A 19,231-nucleotide genomic window follows, 5' to 3' on the forward strand; every position below is an offset into this window, starting at 1 on the left:
AAAGGGATGTTCTGTTTTAAATTCTGGTTTAATAAAGTTGAAATAGAATGTATAAAAATGATTCTGGTTGCACAAGGATGCACTCTCTCTTATAACTGGCATGTGGCTGTTTTCAGAAGAACAACAGCAAAACTGCAAGGTGATTTAGAATCGGGCTGAAATATCCAAGTTTGGGCAGTGACAAAACTACGCCGCATGTCAAAGATGTTGTTTTTCGTAGTCCGTAATACATAAATACTCGAGAAAAGTAAAAAGTATGCATGCTTCATTAAAACTACACGTAAGTACAATTTATCCAAAATGTTACTTGAGGGAATGTAACAGAGTAAATGTAGCGCATTCCTACCGACCTCTGATGACTAACGTGAACGAACAACTCACAGCTTTTAGTTCGCGTTCCAAAATAATTGGACAGATCGTTTCAGCTTGTGCCAGTATGGTCGGGCTTGGTGAATGCGCATGAATGTCGGCAGGACTGCTGCATCTGCTACACAAATTGTGTGACTTAACGGAACAAAGAAGCTAAACACAATAATAATTATTTGCAGGTATTCTCAGGAAATCACTGAAATATACAAGAAATTCATTTACTGACATCCCGAATGCAAATACATTGTGCTTCGTTACCCTTTATTCATAAAACTCTAGATGAGTTTTGTTTGCTTCACTACAGTTATCAGTTACATCCTGAGATTTGGGGTGTGTTTCTAGCGCGGAATGTGCGGATGGGTGCCAGCGGCGTGTTGCCTTTTATTTAATTACCAATTTATATCATTTTGTTCTTATTCCAGTCATAAACTTCCACTTTTAGACTGGCATGTGACAATCTACGAGACAGCGGCATCTAGCTGAACAGTCCACAAAGCATACCCCAGAAAGCTGCACCCCGACAAAAGGCTACTGAAAAGTGCAACGGCAAAGAAAAGGCCTACCGTATCTAACTAACCGAAGTGAACAGCACCTAAATGCTGGGTGGAAACAGGGATTAAGCCGCCCTTTTATGGGCTACTTAAACCTCTAATTTATCCAGAAACAAAGGGGCGATTAAATGCCACATATCCTCCACTACTTCTCCGGCGCAAGGCTAATCCTGGTGGTGTTTGTGTGTGATGGAGGTAGAGCTGTAGAGGGGAGGGAGGCTTTACTTCTTCTCAATCTGCTGCCTCCACCTCCAAACCCCTCCCCACACACCCACACACCTCCCTCTCAGGTCTAAGTCCCTCAGGTACCCTGGCTGTGCTGCTATTGTATTGTTGTCCAGCATGTCCTTCGGCTTCAGGTCTTGGTAGGCCCAGATAGCGTTGCCATGGCAACTGTTTGAGCGGGTGGAGCAGCAGCCAGAGTCCAGCCTCGAGCCATGTGCTGAAGAGAACGAGCAAAGGGAGCGTAGCAGGAAAAGTAAACGGCTTGTTTTCCCTGATAATGACTGAATCCACAAATCTCTTATTTTGACTTCTACATCTCTAAATGTAATCATCTTGGCCAATAAATGAAAATGAAATAAAAGCTTGAGCACCTCTAGAAACAGCCACTCTTTCTATCCAGCCGGAGTCCCGCTAATCCCGCCGTGCGTGAACAACCTCATAATGAACTGGCCCACAGCGAGCCATTGATGGGAAATCAATGGCCGGCGCATGCCGCTGCTTGTGACCGCAATGACCAAAGTGCAAACAGCGGCGAGGGACGCCTCACGCCGAGTAACGAGATAATTGAGGAGGGCCAGGTCGAAATACCTTGACCGATTGCTCCACCGCTGGCCCGACGAAGCGGTTTCTTTGCTCAAAGTAGTCAAACAATGAATCTAATAGTCTTCGTCGGTGTATGCGCTGTGCGGGCGACCATGAACTGCTGTCCATCAGCAAGCTCTGTGTGTGCCAGATAGCGAACGGGCGGGGGGCTGTGGGGGCGGTGGTGCAGGGTAGATTAAGATCACCTTTCCATTTGCTGCACTCTGAAATAAAATGGCCATCCCAGGTGTGTGGGGGAGTCAGACGCAGCGAGGAGGGTAAGTCAGTGGAGTGTTGAGGCATTTCATTTCTTCTTCCAACGAGCAAAATCCCTTGAGGAAACGCTAACGGTGAAGTTTTAGCAGCCAAAATAAACAGAATTGTTTTTTTTAAAAATATATACACCACTCTTCGAGGAGACGCCTGTGAATATTCTCATTCATCCAGGTCATTTTATTCTGATTGGAGCAAAAATAGTTGCGTCTCTCCACAGCAACTCAGGCTCATCTGTCCTAACTAAGCCGTGTTACATGCACTGATGAAGCCTGCTCGGACGAGAGGCCAAATGTCTTCTAAGACCACCACAACAGTCCAGTGGCGATCGAGTCAATGCCCTGAGAAGGTTTTTGAGAATGTCTATCTATGGAATTTGCCCCAGATCAAACGGTCAACTCAAGAATCAACAAGTGCACCTATGATTCTCTCCATGGCAAGACCTTCCTCTCACAGGTGTTTGTTCGAGCTCGGGCCTGTTGGAACCATTAAGAGTTTGTTTTATTGCTAGCCCTCAAATTTGGCCACTGTGCTTTGCCCGCTGACAATGACAAAAACTTTTTTTTTTTTTTTCTTAATTAAGCTTTGCCCCTCTGTCTTGTATTCTATGTATGTCAAATTTGGTAGCAATCAAACTAAATCCATAGCACAACTTAAAACAAATAATAATTTTAAATAATTCCAATGGACACTGCAAATCGAATTGGTGTGTTTTTTGGCACGGCTTCCGGAGAATTTTTGTGTATCGCATCATGATAGACATGGTTACCAGATGGCAACATTGCTAATTAAAACAAGCTTCAGGAACTGAATTTACTGGGGCTCCACAGAGGAAATTCACGTGGGTCAACCCATGCGATCACTACTTTTTTTTTGTTTTTTGTTTTTTTTTTAGGTCCTGTTCGGCGGCTAGGTCAAGCAGAATGGAAAATCTGCATCCCCCTTATGCCGAAACAGTTTTACTGTGTCACACCGGAGCTTTTAAGCTTCCGCTGTGGTATTATAATCGAGGTTGATTGAGAATCAGACTTGATCAGTAGAACAGAACAAAGTTTCTAGGAGGGAGAAAGAAAGAAAGACAAAAGACAAAACACCAATTGTAAACAGGATGAGAGAAGTAAATCATTACATTATCTACAACAATGAAACGTTAAATATGAGCATTGCATGGGGCCCAAGCGATCACTACTGTATATAACATGCAAAATCCCTCAAAATTCCCGTCCCTTCGGAAGAACATTTCGCAGTCTCTGCTCTAGTTCCTCCTAATGTTTTTTGGGCAGCGTTGAGGTCATGGGTGGGCCAATATACACAGTGGTACCTCAACTTACAAGTGATCCAATTTACCAATTTTTCAAGACACGAGCCATCACTTTTTTTGCCTTGTGTTGCGAGCAATGAATTGAATTACGACCCTCCACTGCTAGATGGCGCTAGCGAACTTCACAACATCAAGCAGCGATTGGGCAACTAGCGAACACTTCTTCCATTAAGAGGCAAAGTGTACTTGCTTAAAGGTTTTGCTTTTTGTGAAGCTCAGTAAAGAAAACATGTTTTATTACTTGCGTTTTTAACAAAATGTCTTAAGGCAGTGATTCCTGACCAGGGTGCCGTGGAACTTACTGCCGTGAGAGATCATCAGCAGTGCCACAGAAAATTATCCAATTTCACTTAATTTGTCAGAAAATAATTGATTCATTATAAATACATATTTATCTATGCCAGCGACACATAGCAACAGGCAGACCATTTAGTGTAATAGCTCTTCCATTAAAAGGCAGAAGGTACAATAAAGCTGTGCAAGCACCTGTTGCCATTGTGCACAAATAAGCAGGCATAGATATTACACTAAGTAAATACATTTTTGTGTACATTGAGATGAGATCATTATTATTTCAGCAGTCATACTTTTTTTGACATTTTTGTTTGGTGGTGTGCCGTGAGATTTTTCTCATCTCAAATGTGTGCCTCGGCTCAATAAAGGTTGGGGAACAAAGTGGGGTGAAGAATGACAATTAAGGGAGAACTACAGGCTTTGCTTAAACTCTGATTGACTGATGATTGATAAACGGATGAAGAGGTGTGTTCCGATACCTTTCCCCATGTAATGTGCAGACACATTACCGGTAGCCTCTTTAGCTCAGCGACCCTGCAATGTTACCGTAACTGACGACCCAACATTTATCCTCCTCTGCCTTTGACACAGAACCTAGCAAAGTGGGATACTGCAGCAAGTGTGTGTGCTGTCACACAGCATCCGCCAATCAGATCATTAAATGACACCAGTTCCAGCGTCTGGTGTGGTTTCAAAAAGGAGAAGTGAGTGTCAAAAAAACCCCTCCAACCCAGCTCTGATAGTACCTCAGATGCCAGGAATTGACGGTCAACCTTGTTGCCCTAATTCTGCGTCGGTCGGTGCCGTTCACAGACAACAGCGACAAGTAAAAAAGGTAAACAAAGTCCGGCTTTAACAAGCAGTGTGAAAGGGTCCTCTGATGCTACCGCTGAAGGTGGGAAACTGCTGGATTCTGTGTTGGTGTTGTTTCTACAGAAGGGGCTAATCACACACTGCGGACAGAACACAAAGCCCATGCTTCCATTCATCCATGTCTGACAGTGTTTGTCCTCATGAAGGTTGCAGGTCAACTGGAGCCTCTCTCAGTTGACATCGGGTGATAGACAGGGTATACCCTCGAAGGTCGGCAGCCAATCACAGGGCAGGAACACGAAACCATGAACTAAATAGCTGGTTAATAAGTGAACTAATAATAAGCGAAAGCGAAAACTGTGATCATCCAAAGATAATTTATGAACCAATCACCCTTATGACCTCGAACAAAACTTTTCTGTCTGGTTCCTGGCATTGTTAGCTTTGTTACCCTCCATGTGATACCGGTTTACAGAGAACAGCAGATTTGCTCTAAGCTTCCGTTGATTGCTTTGATTAGCAGAAAATACCAGACGTGCATGTGTGTGTGTGTGTGTGTGTGTGTGTGTGGGTGGGTGTGTTGGTCGCACACCACGCAGTGCTATCGCCACACGAGTGAGTGCAATTGACCCATCCGGCTTGTCTCCCGGCTTGCGGTGCGCTATTTCTTCAGGTAAAAGTTAAGTTAGAGTCAACTTACTGAAGCAAAAGTAATAAATCATCACCTTGCCTGCCCTTCCCTTGCATGCGCACCTACGAGTCCAAAACAAACTGTGCCACCCAACCTACCTCGGTGCTTTGTTTCTATGTCGAGTGCCCCATCTGTGTCGCAGAGACCGGACCTGCTGCCATTGGCCCTGCATGCGAGGGAGGTCAAGAGGAGTGATGAGGCAAGGAAGTGGGCAATGAATTATCTGGGGTACGTAAAGGGAGTGGAGAGCAAGAGGGAAGATGCAAGCTGGGGGGGGGTTAAATGGTTGAGGAGCGCAAGGGGGGTGCGAGGAGGAGGAAGAGGAGGAGGCGGGGTGGGAGTCAGAGAAGCGAGAGAGGGGATATGGACTACAGCCAAGGCCCGGTCGGGCGCAAAGCTCACAGTGCAAGAATGCCAACAGACCCCCCTTTCCCTCTGCCTCCCACCAGGGCCTCCACCACAGCAGAGCGTGAGTGGAGAGGATGAGACGTGAAAAAGCTTCTCTTTTTTGATTGGTGCAAAAGTATAAAAAGAACTGAAACGATTTCCTGTGGACCCCCACTGAATGTGACACAGTCATAGCGGGCCTCGCAGCACACTCCTACACTCGTTCTGTTCAGCAACGTTTCTTTCCAAAGCTGCTTGATTTAGCGATTTAGCCGCAATGAAGGCTAATGTTGAAGGCAATAAAGCACAGTCTGACTGGATGATGTCGCCGTCACATTCGTCTCAGGTCTTGTATTTGCTCCCACGACAGCAGCTTCTTCAACAGGAAGTGGACCCAGGCAAACAATGGACTATGTGATCAAACATACTTGAACCTTCAACCCATAGAGTGCAAGGTGGCATAAGTAGCTCATATCATATCGATATATTTTCTCGGTCTACCAATCACAATTTTAAATCAGGCTTCAAACATGATTTTTTTTTTTTTTTAGTCTTCCAGTGCAAGGTGTCCTGTTTATGAATGTCATCCAAAGCACGATGATGTTGCAAAGATCAAAGCACATTCAGTTGACTTCTGCACTGGCAGAGCAAAACGAGGATTGATTTTGAATACTATCCAGTGTTAGTCCTAATCACCCAAATAGCCTGTAAAAACTTGACTGACATGGACTTTACAACCCTGAAAACAGGTGCTGATGCTGGCCTATTATTATATGAGAGTCTGGCTTTCATTACAAAGATGGGCATAATAACTCTTTTTTTGTTTGAATAAAACAAAAAAAAAGTAATTTCTGGCACTCAGTGAATGGTCTCAGAATTTCCATTTCATAAGAAGTATTTTGCTTGGCGAGAGAAGCCATCCGAGTCTTTCGGATGCTCCCGGGACATTTTTGAGCACGGCCCAAGAACACTGGAATGCACTACTTGGCTGCAACCAGCAGAGGCGGTGTTGAGTTAGCATTGCCTTCTAAAGGACAACAACAACTATAGGAAGTTGTGCTACATCCGCAACATGGCTCATCTCCTCCGCGCAGCATTCTTCTTCCTCATACTACACTGGCATGGAAACAGGAGTTCAGAACATTAAGACAGGGACGGACCACATCAAAAATAATTTGAAAACGCTTGATGAAAACATGCTGGGTAGTAAATCAAATAAATCAAGGGAATTTGTTGAACACCCATCCCTACTCAAAATCAGTTTCCTACACGCAAAAAAGGTCACAACATAGTCGATAAACATGTTGTATGGAATATGCAGTCTATTTTACGTATGTAGCTAGGTAATATTACATATTTATAGTTTACAGTTTTTCACTTAATACACTTCATCAATTTCCATCTAATAAGAGAATAAATTCTTGCAAGAACGAGTTTGAGCTCTTGTCTTTCTTGACAACACACAATGCAAGATCAATTTACTTAACGACCAAGCAAGAATGCACCAGACTCAAAACCCTCACGTGTATGATTTGCGGTCTTTCAGTTGGTCACAGGGAGACGATGTCACCGATACACAACAGACAGGAAGATCTACAACGCGTTCCGATATAGCATAACTTGACTTTGCACGTACAGTGACACGGAGCACAGCGTAGTTTACCACTAACTTATGCTAACTTCAGTAGTCATGTTTACAGTAAATATTTGTATGAAAAACACTTTGAGGCCTTGAATATGCATCAATTTTCGATAGCGCTTGTCTCATTAGGATTGCAATTTAGTTCATTGCACACAATTTGTAACATTGTAAGTATCTGATCAGTATCTATCTACCCACCCCTGTAGTTGAGGCAAATTAAATATTGCGATGAATGATGGGCATAATAATCAATTATTAAATCTTCATTAACTATGTGGAGTTGATTAATTGTGTCTTGAAGAAATTGAATCAAAATGGAGTGTACTACTTGGCTGTGACTAGCAGAAGGTACTGTTGATGGACGTAATTAGTTTGCTGTCCAAAGAGGTTAACGACAGCAGTGATGTGAAGTTGAGCACAGACCTCTGCTGTGGCATTATTATGAAACAGGAGTTCAGAACAGCCAAAGATTCTAGCAACCGTTCAAAATAACATTAGGGGGGGGCAATGATTAATTAGTCATCTGATTTTAAAAATAAATAAATAAATAAAACGGCAAATGGTTGAAAATGGTCACAATATACAATCACAAAGACAGTGGACATGCTATGCAGAAAAATATGTTGTTTTTTTAAACATTTTAACGTTTCAGATTAACAAAATGACAAATTTCAAGTAACTGGGAAAAAAACAAAAATAATAATAATCTACAAATAATTTTTTTGTATGAAATCCTAGTAAGATCTTGTGAGAACAGGCAGAGCAGAGCACGTGAGGAAACTTGGTCCATTTGTAGTCGATACAAATAAACAACATACGACAAGCCCCTTGGACGTTCCCATATTCTGGTGTATTGGTCTTGGTTCACGGCTATTTCTGCCAGGGGAGATCCTGTGTCACTAAATCCTTTGGAGACGTGAGGGAGGGTGGAGGGAGAAGCAAAGTTGCCGGATGCAGCTGAAGTTTACCGCCTTCACTGACAAACACGATATAAGAACGTCCAAATAACACAGCAATGTTAAAGAATGAGAGTGTGTGAGTTGATCTGGATCATGCATGCACCCCACTATCAGGTGGCAAAAGACCCCTTCAACGGAACCCCCCGGTGAAAACGACACGGGTAATAACTAGCTCGAGGCATATCAGTGCTTCCCTTCCCATATGGCAAACACGAAAACGTGCAATTTGATTACAGGCAAAAACACCAAATTATAATTTAGCTTTTCTTTGTCTACAATGTGGGCCAGAAGGGTGCCTTCCGGGCTTAAAATGCTTTTGTGACCTACAACAAAATAATCAATAGACACTTCATTAGATAAATTGCCAGAGAATATAGTACATTTAAAAAAAAATGGGAAATGAGCAGTCAATCAGTTATTATTTGATATATTATATATTACGTTTTAAACATCTCTCGCTAAATGTTCTGAACTCCTGTTCCCATGCCAGTGTTATATTGAGTGGGACATTAATAAAGTGGTGTACAACTGCACTGCGTTATACTGAGAGCGCCTCTCACTTAGGTAAATGAGCTCACCGAAATAGTAGAACCTGCAATGTTGTGACCCACGAGCATATGAAAACCATGTGTCGGAAAGTTTTGCTGACTTGACTGCATGAATAAAACGAACATAAGAATAAAAAAGCACCTGCATTTCATTTCATCAGCCATGTCTAAATACGCCAGGGGGGGAAATCATTCATAAATCTTAGGGGTTTCTTGTCTGTGCAAAAGTTCCTGACCTCTGCAAAAACCACATTGCTCCCTTGAGAGGCTGCTCGCTCTGAGAAATAAAACTCCAGAAAGTTTAAAGTGCTGTTTGGTTTTGTCTGCGCCTCCATCTGCGTGTCACGCTGGCTTCCTGAATAGTGGAACGGAATAGAATAGAAGAGAAGCCGTTATTAGTCCCGCAATGGGGAAATTCCAGTTTTACAGCGGCAAAGTGGACAGTAGCAGCACACAAGAATAATGTCAAAGGATCAACACTAAAAATAGATTTACATATTAACAACGTCGAGGAATGAGGACACCAGTGTATGTGGCAACTGCACACTAATAATATACTGTAGATACTACTGAATATGGACAGAAGTGCAAATGAAGTGCTGCAGCAATAGTCAGGAGCGTTGTACGTGACATAAATGGACTGTATTTATTAAGGCTGCGCACGAATCGGTGGCGACTCAAATTGAGATTCGAATGGAACCGACCCGGGTTCTACCTTCGGCCACGGTAGGGCAATGGATCCTGGTTTGAGTAGGCCATTTGAAACTATAAAGAAAAACTTTTCCGGAGGGAGAAGCGGCAGCTCAAACTCGCCAGCGTAATCTCTTTCAGGTTCAATAGATCATTTTCCAATAATCAAATTGGATTTTTCATGAGTTAGACTAGTATGACATCTCTTTATTTTGGAATAGTACAAGGAGTAACGATTCGATGCTGATTCAGAAGTCATTTGTTACTGTCAACACGAATAACGAAGCGAGATTTAGAGGGCAAGTCCAACCGTAGTATGTTTTGACACCAGCACTGGAGTGACAACTACACATGAATAAATCATATAAAACCAGAATACTATACTATACCATCCATGGAGATGTGAAAGAAGACAGCACGAATAAGCATCATCATTGTGTGTCAAGAGTACACAAGGCTGAACTTGATCAAATGAGTGGCTACTGCTGGGTGTCTGACTACCTTGCAGGAACACCAACTCAAGCAAACACGCCTTGCTTGTGACCTTTGCCTACACCCACCTATCTTTGGTTTCGAGACACACTCGCACATAAATCCACGCAACCGTCTCGCTCATGAAAGCAGAAGAATAGAAGCCCATTCAGCACGCAAGCTGCCACCTACAGCCACCCACAGTGTGTGCTAATTCACACTCACATTGCTCCTGCTCCAGAGAAGAGTGTGACATCCTCTTGCATCATACGCCTCCAAAATGCTGCAGAGGAACAGCGACTAAACAAGCCGTGACCGTGACAGCTCTAACGTGAGGTGGCGTTACTCGAGGCTCACAAGTCAACGCGATTTGTGACAGCGCTCCAGACACTTTTGTTTCTAATTGACAATCAGTTTTGATGTAACCGTGAGAAAGAAGTTAAATACCCCACTGGAATGATTGAGCCCCCACCCATCCATAACCCTCCAGAAGACAAAAACCCATAAAGTCAATAAACACTGAGGTTCTAATGTAAGGAGGGCAGGACTGTGGAATTATGGTCACAACCCCTGGAGAGGACGACCTGACAAATATTCTCCGCCATTGTTCTACAGTATGTGCAGAGGTGCTGCATCCACACGGAAGGTCCAATAAGGTGAATGCACTGCGGTGACTTATTATCTCAAGACGACGAGCCGGTGAAAATGTCTGACGACAACCTTCAAAGTAAAATTAGATTCTCAGTGTTCTTCTGCATGTTAACCGTTTAAGCTTTCTCGCAAAACAACCAGTGCACAACACATTTCATAACGCCGCATTTTGAAAAAGTATCTCTGACAGCTGACCTATTAGATCACAAATCTTAATGTGTGGTTAATACCAAGTTTGGCCGAGCCACAGACTCCGTGATGGTGACATGAAACAATAACCAACGAGGAAGTGACCTGACTTACGTTCAGTGATCATTTATACAAACGTGTCTCCCAAGTCCCCAGTGTTACCATAATAACGACAAAAAAGAGAAAGAGAAGCCTTTGCAACCACAATGTAGTTAACCGATAAGCTAACAGATAGCCTCGGCTAAAAATGGGTATTTGTGTAGCCCCTTTAGCTGTCAGAATTGGTCCTTCAAACATGTACTTTGTTTTGAAGACAAACGAACACTCATGACAAGAGCCATTCATCCATCCATCCATTTTCTACCGCTTATCCGAGGTCGGGTCGCGGGGGCAGTAGCTTTAGCAGGGACGCCCAGACTTCCCTCTCCCCAGCCACTTCATCCATCTCTTCCGGGGGGATCCCGAGGCGTTCCCGGGCCAGCCGAAGGACGTCGTCTCTCCGGCGTGTCCCGGGTCGTCCCCGTGGTCTCCTCCCGGTGGGACGTGCCCGGAACACCTCACCGGGGAGGCGTCCGGCAGCCATCCGAATCAGATGCCCCAGCCACCTCATCTGGCTCCTGGAGCCTTTCTTTTTTATTTTTGTTTTAATAAACCAAGTGCTGACAAATTTAGATAATGAACATGTTGTATTGGGGAGATGACTGACAGTAAAGTTATATTTTCGTTGAACCAAAAATTCATGCAGGTCAAAGATAGGGTGGCTAAATAATTTCTTACCCTAGAAATTAGCGTCAATGTCAAATTGGAGTTTAAACATAGGTTTCTCTGTGTTCTCATAGCATGTTATGTGCTAAAACTGGGTAATTAAAGATGATGTTCTTCACAAGTACAACTGTATTTTAGAAACATACTTCCTCTAGAGACCACACCCTCCCCCATTGACTTTCTGACAAACAAAGACTCACAATATAAGAGCCGATCACCATGACTTTTTTTCAATAAACTGAGTACCGACAACCTCAGTAAATGAACCGAATGTGTGGTGCGAATTATTGGCAATCCAGTTGTAGTTTTGCTCAATCAAGTACAATTGAAGGATGCATGAAGGTCAAAATCAGATGTCTAAATCAGCCACTGGAGCTCACTCAAAAGAAAGCGACCAATTTTTGACAATTTTGACTTTTGTTAAGTCTGTGTGTTCACCTGCATGTTAAACTGTCAAGCTTATCAATCAAGTATCCACACTGGCTGCCAGAAATAGGCACACACAAATAGGTACCAGAGCACACATTAGTTTACAACATATAAAACAGCTTCTAAAAGCTAGAGTTCAATTTCTGGTGCTAAAACTCTCATAGCACGTTCTTATAAAACATAACGATATGTTACGCCCTCAGCGCAAAGAGATTGAAGCAATGTCAGTAAAACCCCTAGGAGAGAACGCTAACCTACGTTATCGTTGTTTTTAACTTCAAGTCAAAATGAACCGTTTCTTATCTTGTGCCCTTACAGGGAGGTGCAGTTGGGAGTACCAGTATGCTCACAATAACCTGCATGCCTCCTACCCACCACCCACATACCTCGCTTCCTCTATATGGAATGCCACTTCACTCCTGCCCTAATGGGGGTTTCTCTCAGTAGCCTTTTATCCCCCCAGGCTGCGTGTGGTGCATGTGCGCGCGCTGGCGCTCTAACATGTAATGTACAGTATATGTCTTAATGTGTGCTAGCAAGTGCCCCTTCCCTCACCCCACCACCTTTCCACCCCGGGATATGCAGCATGTACACCCAAGTTCTACCGATGGCTCGCCCGCTGAGTGCATCTCGGCACACGTGCACTCACGTGCTCTCGAAAGACCGGCCTAGATGTTTTACTACACGGCTGCAATCACAGCCACGTCGAGGCATCCATGCACTGACTCGCGTCCAGGAATGACTGTCAGCAACTCGTGTGAAAACACGGTGGTTTTAGATGAGTTCATGGGCAACACGTGCGCTGATAGCGATACAGTGTAAATCAAGCACTTTTGCATCCCGAAAATAACCCAATTTCCACTGATTATCGCTTCGCTCTTCAATATACGGTTCACTATCTGACACAACCAAATCTTCGCAAACAGAAAACATGATGAATGAAATGATTAGTTTGATGGGCAATGTCGAAGCCCGATCTTTGGCGTCATGCCACACCCCTCACGTGTGATGATAACTCACATGCTTTGCAATTTAACATAATTCATGTCTAATATACACTGTTGGAATATGGAAAAGATCCAATAATTCCCCTAAGAGGATAAGGTTGAAGCATAAGATGCAGTCTGACCAAGATCGGAACTTGTGGAGCAAATTTATGCAGTGTTATGTTATTTTGGGATTAATGGACAATAATCAATCTCACAACTTTTGCAATGAAGCATCAACCATCTAATTAACATTTTGTGTCCGTCGAGTGAATTCCCTTGCAGTTTGTTCAGGTACGACCCCTGGAAATGGCCCAAATCCACCAAAACAGGACCTTCAAACACAAAGAGGAATTTGACACTGTAAAACAACCTATGCCGTCAAATTCACAGGTTGTCATTGAGTTTTGTACATCCTGTCGTAGTGGGCACGTGTGCCGGACTTCACGTCAATAGGACACACGGGCGCCGGGTGCTAATATCTTCTGTGCTTGGGCCCTAATTAAAAATAATCCAGCACATGCACACTCAAATGCGTCAAATGTGCAGTTTTGACCCGCTGCGGCTCTTCAACTCCACTTAATGAATAAAAGCCTGGCTGTGTTTACATCAATTAGTCATCCGGTGACCATCAACCGCTTTATTTATTTATTTAATTTTTTGGGGAGAGCACCGTGTGCCGAGCTGATACCTGGCGGAAGCCGTTCGCACCCGGGGAGTTACGGTCCATGGCGGGAAGTCGTTTGTGTTGACGCCAGAGACCTTGTGGAATGCCAGCACTACCTAAATGGATTCCACATGTTGTTGACATAATTTCCCCTCCTTAAGAGTTGACTCAGAGTGCCATGCCGGCAGCGTCTTTACATCGGCCCTACTCTGAGCTCAAATTAAAGCAGCACATTAAAGGTTCAAAGCACCGGCTCATTGTAGTCTTGTGAGCAACCCATATTTGGCCAGACACTGGGAATCGAGTCAGGCCCTACATTGGCATGCTTTTCCATCCTCCCCATGGAAACGTGAAAGCAACCTTAAATCAGATGACGGGAGCAAAGCGTTCCTTAGCCAGTCGCTTCCCGTAAGGGTGTGACAACAGAGACAAGGGTTTTTTTGTGTTGTTTTTGCTGAAATGTCAACAAAAAGATCTTGGCTCAATGAGCTGCGATTAAGGCACAATCAGAATCGTCCTTTGGTGTGTTTAAAGGTCAGTATGGTGATAACATGTTTCAGTGAAATAGTTCAAAACGAGAAGTTGCCATTGACAAAGCTGTAACCTCCTTTGTTACAGTGTCAGTTTTTTGTTTTTTTTTAGTTGAGGGACAGATCAGTGTTTAGACTATCAGCCACAGCTTCGGCGGGTTGTTGCACAACGTTTTCTGTTCTCGGGCCGCAAAAATCACATGCTGCGATCGCTCTGTGCGCACCCTTAACTCGTTTTTTGGTCAACAAACACGGGCTGGACACCGGGGTCGAAGGTTGAATCCACTAGAGAAAACACAACGAGGGAGGAGGGGACATTTTGTCACCATCTGACAGGGTGAAGTAATAGCAGAGAGCTCAGAAAATAAAAGTGCCTTTATGTATCTTTTTTGTCTACAATGGATTTTATTTGGGTGGTGCCCCTAAAAGGTGCGGCTTAAGTACTCTTGACACAGGAAAATACTTTTTGGGTAAGATACAGCTTCCAATGATGAGCCAATACAGTAATAGTTCAATTGTACTCTCTCTAAGGCCAGAAATTGACTTGAGCTGTGCCCCCTACTTCTGACAGTATGAAATTGAAATCAGCCGCAATCCACTTAGAAAAAGTCCACATTTTCTCAACGTTGTTCTTTGGTCAGCCCATGCTCCACCTCCCTACCACATCATTTTTGTTGAATTCAAATAACCGGAAGGATCAAAACACTCCTCATGGGGAAACTGAAGGACTTTTTGGGCCAAATTGATGCACTCCAGGATGATTTGTTTGCACTTTTCACCTACATCGATTGATTTACAGTGGAACTTTGCTCGAGCACAATCCGATCCGGGACGCTGGTCGAATTTCGATTCATTCTGACAGCAAAACATTTTGCTCCATAGGGAAAATATGGAAATAATCTGTTTGTGGGTCAAAATTTTGCCATCTTGCAATAATGTCTTAACTACTGTTAAATTATTACAACCCTCTACGGGAGCATTGAGAACAGGTGACAACCATATGATGACGCAAACATTTTACACTTACGTTGCCGAGTGACGCTAACATTTGACGCCAACTTTGCTAAGTCATGACGCATTAGGAAACGCTGGAGTCTCACCTGGTTCTTCCTTTGACACTCTTTGGCAAAGCTGGTCCATCTTTTGCTACACCGAGATCTCACGACAGACACCATGCATGACAGGGGTTTGAATTACAACATTTTGTAAACTACAAGTGTAAAATGTGTACAACAATATGAGAGCCACAAAAAGACTGAGGTGCACTGACATCCCGTATTGTTTGAACTGCACTTTTTTTTGTACAACTTTTCCTGAATATTTTGTTCAAAATCCAAACCGTGTGAGCTGTACAGCGGTTTTAGAGGTTCCACTGTATAAAATCCACATTGTCACTGGCATCTCACCTGTATGCATGTCAAAATGACCAATGTGAAGCTCACATCCAAGTCTACATCACTCTCCTTTGGCTTAAAGTCACAGGGAGAGTTGTGGTCTTTCTGCTAATCAATGTCTCTCCACTCCATAGACCCCCCAAAGCGGAACAATCATCCAGCGGTTTGTCAATACAGCAACAGTTAACCCAGCTGATTAGGGGTAACGCTGGCCATTTCGAACGAGCGGACAGAACTTCCTGACAAACTCTGTCTCTCAGCCGGTGAGCAATTTGTGTGCCGGACAAGGAGATGCCTCTTAGCGGAGGCTGATTAAATGTCCTGGGAGGCCCAGTGTTGATGGACAGATAAGAGTCTATCCATTGGTGATTGCCTTTTTAATTGAGTCCCCCACCGCCACCGCCGCCATCAGCACCGCCACCTGATCTGATCGCAATCGTAAGCCTGTGGCTAGTAAATGGGGTGGTGGGGGGGGCGAACCACAATAGGAGCGACCAGAGAGGCAGTCACGGGGGGATTACGACTGGAAATGTATCACATCACACGGTTTACGATGTGAGGCAATACAGCCACTAGAGCATGCCACAGAATTTTGACTTAACTAGACAATAACCGTTGAAGGTTCACTCTTGTTGACTGATGTCCAAAAACACTTCACAGCAAGTCGTCAAGGAACGCACCATCGCTTTATTCTTCAAGTCACCTTCACAAGCCCAGCCACGGTTACGTCAGACTATTTGTGGGTCCCCGCTGTCGCCCCTTTTCTAAGAATTGAAATGATCTTTTAGCGAGGAAGTAGCGCCCCGTGTGTCACCGCTCAGCTGACAACTTCAAGCTGAGTCGCCGGTGAAAGTTAGGATTTACAACAGCGCTATTTTTTTCCAACTACAAGCAAAACACGTTGGCCGCAAATAGGTATCAGGCACTTCAGACACAGTACGAGTTCCAACCTAAGCACTTAATCATGAATTCTGCTTTTTTTTTTTTTAAATATAATAATGATCACTTTTGATTGACATTGTCAGAGTTGTTTATAGTCTATTTGGTGTAAAACTCCACTGCATCATCCTGAGAGCTGACTAAGATAACCAAAATATTGAAACAACCTGCCAGTATGATGTCGTGCCGTTCTCCACCACTCTGCACACTACAGTGGGCTGACCATTAAGTCACATACAGTTCGGAATTTGCCCAAAATTTAGCGGCTACTGGGCCTATGCTTCGTAAGTTGCACGTCACATCGGACTTTAAACCAGCGTCATGCGTGATATCATTGGCATGACATACATGTTATGGTTTTTCTTTGGCTTTTTTGCAACATGTTTTCCCAAAAAACTTCAAAAGGGCTGTGAAGAAAAGATGACAATAGAAGAATATACACAGGAAGAAACACTATGAGAGCAGACACCAGCGTGACCTTACAAGCTGTCACGTGTTTGCAAACATATTTTAAAGGGGGAAAACTTCTTTTCACTCGTGTGAAAATTAAGGATGTCACAAACAGATGCATTGGGCACAACAGCAAGGAAATAAACCTTGCATTTATTGATTAGGCGCTTTGTTTTCGGTCCTATTTTTGCACGTTTATGACAGTTAAGAATGGTACTTTTACAATGGCAACAGTTTTTACCCTGAACCTGACCTTTTGCATTTAGAATATCTCCAATGGTAAAAATTGTTCCAAAATTGAGGTTGACCATATCCGGTTTTTTTTTACACAAAGAGCCAACAAAATTGGCATGTCAGAGAAGAAACAGAATTTGTTTGCCTCTTATTCAGAACCTTGCAAAGAAGCCTGATAATGTAATCAGAACAGATGATGTCAGCAGCGGCTCTGGTTAAGGAATAAAACACTTGCTTTCAGCCTGGAGTGTTCAACTTCACAGCGTTGTCGAGGCATTGTGGAAAAACCTTACGCTTACACACACATACCCACACACACACACACACACAGTGTCTGACCTTTGACACTACAGGGCATCCTCGGTTTATTACGACAGAGACATACAAAGTTTCCGGGTCACGGAATGTATGCAATGAATTAGTTTATGCACGGGTTTAAGAATATAAGACGACACGCTCAGTTACTACTGTACTGTACTGTTTTGTTTTGTTTTTTTAACTGTGCTAGCATAAGTGACTGTATGGCACCTTCTGCCACAAAAGGAATTGAACTACGTTGTAAAACGAGGAGTCTTTGTACGTCTGCACATGAAAAGAAATTGCCCCGTCGACCAATGTTGGTGGCATTTACAGAACAGTGAGATGAAAAAAAGTTGGAAAATACTGGCTGTCTTCCACAGGCAGTGTAAAAGGGGTGAACGTGCAGGAACGGTTAAAAGTCACGTGCGTTCAACGTCTCAAAATTGCTATGTTGCTATATATGAGGCAGATTGTTCCGATACATCACTTGTATTAGGAGATAGCGCAGGTGTACCGAATGTTGCGTCTTGTGAGCGGACAGGACGGACTTCCAAGACGTGCTCCCCCCGCCCCTCATGTGGAAATGTATTAAAGTCAGAGTTCAATTGGACACTAATATTCTCAGTCGATGAACATCAAGTGATCTCATCCACGCACACACACTTTATTACCGCGCGCACAACACAGCTGTCACGCAGTTAGAGTGAAGGCGAGGGCCTCTTTTGGCAAACGTCGGGGTAAAGTCACAGAGGTCGGCGCTCACTTTCCACATCAAACCCGAGAGCAGAGGCCACCCTCCCACCTTGGTCCCGCCCCTCGCCCCCTCACTACGTTTGCAAATGCCTTTGCTGTCAGCTCTGCCCCCCCCCCCCCTAATTGAAAATAACAGCCGAGGGCCAGCATCCCCCCCCCCCCCCCCCTGCGGCCCTGTGGTGGCGTCTCTCTCTCTCCCGGCCACCCCGACAGCTCCCCATCAATACCAATGACTATTACCCCACACTGCCGATGACATCCAAGACACCAAGCCCTGCAACACCCCCCGCCCCCACCCCCCGTGTCCTTCCTCCCGCTACCCGAGCCGCCCTAATGTTTAACCCGTTGCTAACAGCCGCCGTCTCTTAGCTGCCACACGCACACACACACACAGCGGACACACAACTCTTTCTGAGAGGGGGCAAACTTTTCCACTGCGCTTCAACACAAGTTTGCCGCTGCTTCAAAAGTTGCCTCTCAAAAAGAGTCCATTTAAACTTGATTAGCTGTCGCGGTGACACGTGAGGTGAGCTGTCATCTCTCTTTGGACGATGACAGCTGAAGCCATCACACGCGCCCGTTAGACAAATGAAGCGCAGCAGCAGGAGCAACAACAACAACAACAACAACAACAACGATGACAGCAGGAAGCAAGAAGGGAGGGAAAATAAATGAAAGTGTACCTTGTCAGAAGCTGCAGAGCCGTGGAGACGCTTTTGCTTTCCACGCTCTCCTCTCCGTCTCCTCGTCTCCTCTGCTAACTGTGACTATGGACGTGTGTGTGTGTGCAGCTCCCTCCCCTTCTGCCTCTCAGGCAGGCAGGCAGGCAGGCAGGCAGCTCTCAGGAAATGAATGGGGAGCGCTGCACAGAGTTGTGTTGTACTTGCAAATGACTTAACCCCGCATCACATGATCCGCTCGAATGTAGGCTGGACAAGCACACAGAAGACAATATAGTCTCAGCTTGAACAGCGTGCATCGAATTACACAGGGGGCCCCCGCCGGAGATGGAGGCGAGGCGAGGCGAGGCGAGGCGGGGCGGGGCGGGGGGTCCGACGAGTCCGCTCCCCGCTTGACCGCTGAGAGCGAACGGCCCCGGGCCTGTTTAAAGGAAGCCACATTTGTCAC

The 19,231-nt window shown here is 44.5% G+C and overlaps 1 protein-coding gene across 3 annotated transcripts in view; it reads right to left on the reverse strand.

Annotated features, from left to right (window-relative positions):
* klf12b (Kruppel like factor 12b) overlaps nt 1-19,016 on the reverse strand; it is a 50,764-nt gene extending 31,748 nt beyond the window's left edge. For all 3 annotated transcript variants that reach the window (XM_061692335.1, XM_061692333.1, XM_061692332.1), the window contains exon 1: nt 18,787-19,016. The gene's annotated coding sequence lies outside the window, so the exon portion shown is untranslated. The remainder of the gene's footprint in view (nt 1-18,786) is intronic.
* Between the last annotated feature and the right edge of the window lie 215 nt (nt 19,017-19,231).

The sequence above is a fragment of the Phycodurus eques genome, chromosome 12 (assembly GCF_024500275.1).
Source record: "Phycodurus eques isolate BA_2022a chromosome 12, UOR_Pequ_1.1, whole genome shotgun sequence".
Classification (NCBI taxonomy): Eukaryota; Metazoa; Chordata; class Actinopteri; order Syngnathiformes; family Syngnathidae; genus Phycodurus; species Phycodurus eques.